We start from the raw sequence: 6171 nt of genomic DNA on the forward strand, positions 1-6171 counted from the left end.
ATGTGATTCTTGGTCTTTAAAAAGCCAGTCACCTTATGATTAGGTTTCTATTCTTTCTAGCTGTTCTTGGTTCTCCCGTTCTCTTTTTTCTTTTCTTTTTTTTTTCTTCTGCATTCTTGGAATGAATTCGGGTGTTTATTATCTCATTGCATCTCCTTTGTGGACTTGCTAGCTAGTTTGTCATTTTAGTCATTATTTATGGTTTACAGTCTTCACCATTAACTTACCCCAGTCAGCCTTCAAGTAAATTCCACTTTACACCTAGCGTAAGACCCTTTCACGCCAGACTTCATTTCTCCACCCCAACTGCCATGCTGGTGTCATACATTTGACTTTTCATATATTATAGACTATACTACATTAACATATTTATTTATTTTACAATATGTTTTTATTGTTTGTTTATTTTTAGAAAGAGAATTAACATTGATGTGAGAGAGAAACATTGATCTGCTGCTTCCTGCACACCTACAACCTGGGCATGTGCCCTGACCAGGAATTGAACTGGCAACCTTTTAGTTCACAGGACAACCAACTGAGCCAGGGTTACCATTTTTATTTGAACCATCAACTATCTCTTAAAGAAATTTAAAGCCTGAGACTAGAGTCACATTTAAATATATATATATTTTTTTTTTATTGATTTTTTTTTTTTTTTTTTTTACAGAGATGAAGAGAGAGAGATAGAAAGATGTGTCCACAACCAAGGTACATGCCCTTGACTGGAATCGAACCTGAGACCCCTCAGTCTGCAGGCTGACAATCTATCCACTGAGCCAAATCGGTTTAGGCTAGTCACATCTTGACAGCTATTGTCCTGGTGTGCTAGAATTCTCAGAGAGAATCTGCTGGTCTTGATTCACTGACTCTGGCAGTAAGTCCCCCCGCTAGTGCTCAGATCAGAAACATAGAGGGAAGAAAGAAAAGAAATTTAACGAAGAAAAAACAACTTTGACTATTTACACACGAGGTTATCATTTTTCGGTATTCTTTAATTTGTGTAGATCCTTATTTCTAATATCATTTGCCTTATGCTCAAAGGACTTGACATTTCTTGGCGTACTAATCTGTTGTTGATGAATTCTTTCAACTTTTGGATATCTGAAAATATACTTTACTTTTGTTCTTGTGAGATGTTTTCCCCAGGTACATCAGTGAAACTGTTCTAAGTGAACAGTTTTTTTTGTTTTTTGTTGTGTTTTTTTTTTTTTTTTGTGTGTGTGTGTGTGTGTGTGTGTGTGTGTGTGTTTCTTTTTGGTATTTTATTTTGCTTTATTATAAGTTGCTTTTTTAAAAAAAATACATTTTATTGATTTTTTACAGAGAGGAAAGGAGAGGGATAGAGAATTAGAAACATCAATGAGAGAGACACATCGATCAACTGCCTCCTGCACACCTCCTACTGGGGATGTGCCCACAACCAAGGTACATGCCCCTGACCAGAACTGAACCAGGGACCTTTCAATCCACAGGCTGACGCTCTATCCACTGAGCCAAACTGGTTAGGGCTATAAGTTGCATTTTAAATATATATATATGTATTGCTTTAAGAGAGGAAGGGAGAAGGAGAGATAGGAACATCAATGGTGTGCATGCCTCCTAATGGGAATCAAAGCCTGAAACTTGGCATGTGGCCTGACTAAGAATTGAACTGAGACCTCCTGTGCACATTCAGCCGCTGAGCCACACCAATTAGGCTCCTTTTGGTATATATGAAAGCTTGCTGCTCTGTTGTCTTCTTGTTTGCATCGTGTCTAGTAAGAACTTTGCATTCATTTTTAGTTTTATGCCTCTGTGTCACATGTCTTTTTGCCTCTGGCTGGGTTTAAGATTTTTGTTCTCCATTAATGGTTTTGGACCATTTCATTCAGATGTACTTTTGTATAGTGTTTTTCTTATTCTTTGTACTTAAGGGTCATTGAGTCCCTTAGAACTAAGGGTTTATAGTTTTCATCAAATTTGGAAAAATTTGGCCTTTACTTCTTTAAATATGTCTCTGCTCCCTCCCCCTTAGGATCGTTTATCTGTGTATTAGGCTGCTTGAAATGGTCCCACACTCATTGATGCTATTTTAATTTGGGGGATTATTTTCTCTGTGTGTTTCATTTCAGATAGCTTCTATAACTAAATTGTCGAGTTAATTATCCTTTCTTCGGCAATGTTTAATCTGCCAATAATCTTACCCAGTGTAATTTCCTCTCACGCACGGCGGTATTCGTCTCTGGACGTTCAATTTGGCTGTTTTACTATCTTCCATTTCCCTGCTTAACCTTCTGAACATACGGGATACAGTTATAATGACTGTTTCCATATCTTCTGCTGCTGATTCTTACATCTGGGTAGGTTCCAGGTTGGTTTTGAGTAATTAGTCTCCCCATGGTGCGTCCTGTATTCTTGACTCTTTGGATGCTTGGCAAACTTTTTGTTTAATCATCACCTGAGGACATGCTCGAAGAGAGAAAAGCAGGGGGAGAGGGAGAGGGAGAAAGAGAGACATGACAACTGACAGCCAACTGACACTGCAGCCGGGGCTGGATGCCTGGGCAACTTCGATTGGGTGCCAGACATTAAATTTTGCCTTGTGTGAGTGTTGAGCCATTTTTGTGATCCTATAAATATTTGGAGTTTTGTTCTGGGTTTCAGCCAAGTTACCTGGAAATGGTCTGGTCCTTGAGGGTCTTGTTTCTCGAATGTGCTGGGCAGATCTGAAGCAACTCCTTAGCCCAGGGCTAATTCCTTCCGGCTGCAGAGGCCTCTCCTGGTTGAGAACTTGAGTGTGAGCTTTCCCGGCTGCGGGGTAGAAACAGACACTTCCCGCTCACCCTTTGGGATGGCGTACGGTGTGTGTGTTTTAGTTTCTGGGTGTTCTCAGCCCTCGCTGTCCTCTGCCCTGAGAGCTCTATCTGCCTCAGTTTCCCTCCCAGCCCCACGGCCTGGAAATCTCCCCAGGAAGTCAGCTGAGGTGGTTTTAGCACTCACCTCATCTGTTTCCCAATGCTCACTGATGTCCAGGGTCATGAAAAAACCCTTGGTTCCCATAGTTTGCCTGGTGGCTTGGAAGGTATCACAGGGGAGGGTAAATGTGTTCCCATTGATTACTCTGTGTTTTGGTGTTGTTGTTAATTCTCACTGGAGGATATTTTCCATGATTTTTAGAGAGAGTGGAAGGGAAGGGGAGAGACGGAGAGAAAGACACATCAATGGGCCGCCTCCTGCATGTGCCCCAACCAGGAACAGAGGTCGAGCTTGCAATCAAGGTACTTGCCCTTGACCAGAATCAAACCCAGGACTCTTCAGCGTTCTACCCACTGAGCCAGTTGGACTTAGGGCAGTGATCGGCAAACTCATCAGTCAGCAGAGCCAAATATCAACAGTACAACAATTGAAATTTCTTTGGAGAGCCAAACTTTTTAAACGTAAACTTCTTCTAACACCACTTCTTCAACATAGACTCGCTCCGGCCATATTTGGTGGAAGAGCCACACTCAAGGGGCCAAAGAGCCGCAGGTGGCTCACGGGCCGCAGTTAGCTGACCACGGGGCTAGGGCCTGTTACTCTGTCTTGACCAGAACATTCCGGGAGGTGTCTTCTCGCTTTCCAGTGTCCACCTGACCACGATTCCTACAGTTCTTGTTCCATAGCTTCCATTTATCCCGACAAGAAGGCTGACGCCTGTGCCAGTGTCCCCCTTACTTTCTCCAGAAAACCAAGCAATGACAGGCGACGCGCAAGCATAGCTTCTGGGCTCCATCCCACCAGGCCTGGCTCAGAAGAACGGCAAGGAGTCGGCGGCAGTGGTGACAGGCATGGCCGGACAAGGGAAGGTGGTGCTTGTGGACACAGCGGGGCAAGGACAGCCCCCCGAACAGGTTTGACACAAGCCTGTGGTGGGGACCCGAGGGGAGAGTGGCTGAGATGGGGAGGGGGGAGGCTTTCTCCTCTGGCCCAAAAGGGGAGACCCTGGCAACATGGCACAATTGGTTCCTGGATGTGCCTCTTGCCGCTCAGCCTCTGTGAGGCCTGGAGGCGCGCGCGCACACACACAAACACACACACACACACGCACACAGGCGCTGCCAGGGGATCAGTTAATCCCCTCAAGAGGTTAGTAGGGTGGGTTCTTGGCCCCATTTTGTAGAGTTTCCGAGCTACTCAGCTGGCACACGGGCGGGCGAGCCAAAGGGCCAACTTGCAGCCTCCCCTGGGCTCCGGAAAAAGTCAAGTGGCCCTTTTGCTGACCTTCAGAGCTCAAAACCCGGCTGAGCGACATCCAGGGGTGTCCTGGACCCCAGGCCCTCACGTCTGGCCCCCCCACATGTGCCGGTACAGGGCGGGGCCGCCCGCCAGCCTCCAGGCCTTATAAGTCCAGGAGGCAGCCGTGCTCCCCTGGCATGGGGCGGGCTAGTGAAAGATGGCAGGAATGCTGGCCTGGGTCGGAGGCAAGGGGCGCTCCTAAATAGGGCATGTGCGGTGCCCAACAGGCCACTCGGTGTCCTGAGACGTGTGGGTCTAAAATTGGAAGGTGCAGAGGTGGCCTTGACTTTTTCCGGCCTTGGATCATCCTCACCCGCCCTCGGCTGGGAAGGATCTGACAGGTGGTCCCGGCCCCTGGGCCCCTGGGCCTGGATTCCTGTGTCCTCAGCAGAGGCCCGAAAATAGCCCGGGACATGCTCGCACGTCCGTCCTCAGCGCCCTAAGTCTCCGTGAGGAGCTGCCTGAGGACTCACAGGGCCTAAGTCTCCACTTCCCCCAGCCTGCGGCCGGTAAGGGGGCTTTGGCGCCGGGCAGACCCAGCACCGTATTCCCACCCAACTCCCTGTGGGTTTGGGGCAAGACAGCGAAGTCCCCTGAGCCTCGTGCCGCTCATTTTTTTCACACTTTTTTCTCTCCTTCCATTCGTGGCGGGGCCTTGGGGTGCCCTTTGCTCCCAAACGCCTCAGTGTGCCATCGTTCTCACTCTCAGGTTCCAAAACCACCACCCTATTGCTCCCACCCACTCAGATCTCCCCGAGTTCCGCTCTGCACAGATTCACCCTCTGCCCTGGAGCCTGCGATTTGCTTGGGCCCAAAGCTGCTGCCCTCCATCGGGCTTTCCGTGTCCCTGGCTGACCCGCAGGGGGGCAGAGACGAGGCTGGCATGTGTCCTGGGAGGACACTCAGCTTCCCGGCCTTAGACTCGGGGCTCAGAGGTCCCGGGGGCCTCCATCTGGCAAGAGACAGGGCAGGGCTCTTAGGAACCGCAGACGGCACAGGCGTGCGGTAGTGAATTTTACAAGAATCGTGCGGGATGGCTCCCTGACCGGAGGAAACTGAGGCAGCAGAGCTAGGACAGAGGGTGTTCAAGTTCACACAGCCCATACCGATCAGATGATCAGATATCTGATCCGTGCACCCAGTTCTGTCTCCTCCGGAATGCGGCCCTAGAAACGCTTAATATGGTTCCTTATTCCCAGCCTGGAGCCACCAGCTGCCGAGATGCTGAACGAGAGCTTCCTGGCGCCGAGTCCCGTGTCCCAAGCTATTTTAGGTGTCGGGAATTTGTGCACATTAAGCATGTGGCCAGGACCCCTGGAAGCTCTCTCCGGCTCTGCCCGCGCGCCCCCGCCCACCCCAGACCCTTTCCATGCCCTGGTGGGTGGGGGTGGGAGGGTGAGGGTCTCAACCCCCGGGCCGGGGCCTCTGGACACCCACTGACCTTGTGCCCGTGGCCGTCACCTCTGGCCGGCTCCCGGAGGCTTCTCTGAAGTGGTGGCCTCCTTTAGCCCGTCGGAGCCGGCCAAGTCGCTGATCCCCTGTGCGGGAAGCCTGGTGGCCTCGGCTCTGCCCTAATATGACTCTTGGGCACAGGATCAATCTGCGGTGTCTCAGCAGGGCCTCCCGGGCGCTGGTTGCCAGGCCGGGGCAGCCGGGGCTGCAGGCAGGGGCCGCGGCCCGTGGGACCACCCTTTGTCGGTGAGTGACTGTGTGCTTGCTCGGCGAGGCCACCCCAAAGGCTCCCAACGACCTCGCTAGGAAGGTCTCCTGTCCCTGTTCCACCGAAGGGGTACCAACCCCTCCCCATCCACCCCCGGTGACCGGCTGTGCCCGTGGTCTTTGCATTAAGGTGACCAGACGTCCCGCTTTTGGTGGGACAGTCCTGATTTTTAACAATTTGTCCCGCGTCCCACGGCG

General features: G+C 50.3%; 1 non-coding gene across 1 annotated transcript; it reads left to right on the forward strand.

Annotated features, from left to right (window-relative positions):
• Positions 1–784: 784 nt before the first annotated feature.
• LOC118704292 lies at positions 785–911 on the forward strand. Its single transcript, XR_004983365.1, has one exon. It is a non-coding gene; the product is annotated as a small nucleolar RNA SNORA3/SNORA45 family (small nucleolar RNA).
• The last annotated feature ends 5260 nt before the right edge of the window (positions 912–6171 follow it).

This window comes from Pipistrellus kuhlii, unplaced genomic scaffold (genome assembly GCF_014108245.1).
Source record: "Pipistrellus kuhlii isolate mPipKuh1 unplaced genomic scaffold, mPipKuh1.p scaffold_m20_p_41, whole genome shotgun sequence".
Lineage (NCBI taxonomy): Eukaryota > Metazoa > Chordata > Mammalia > Chiroptera > Vespertilionidae > Pipistrellus > Pipistrellus kuhlii.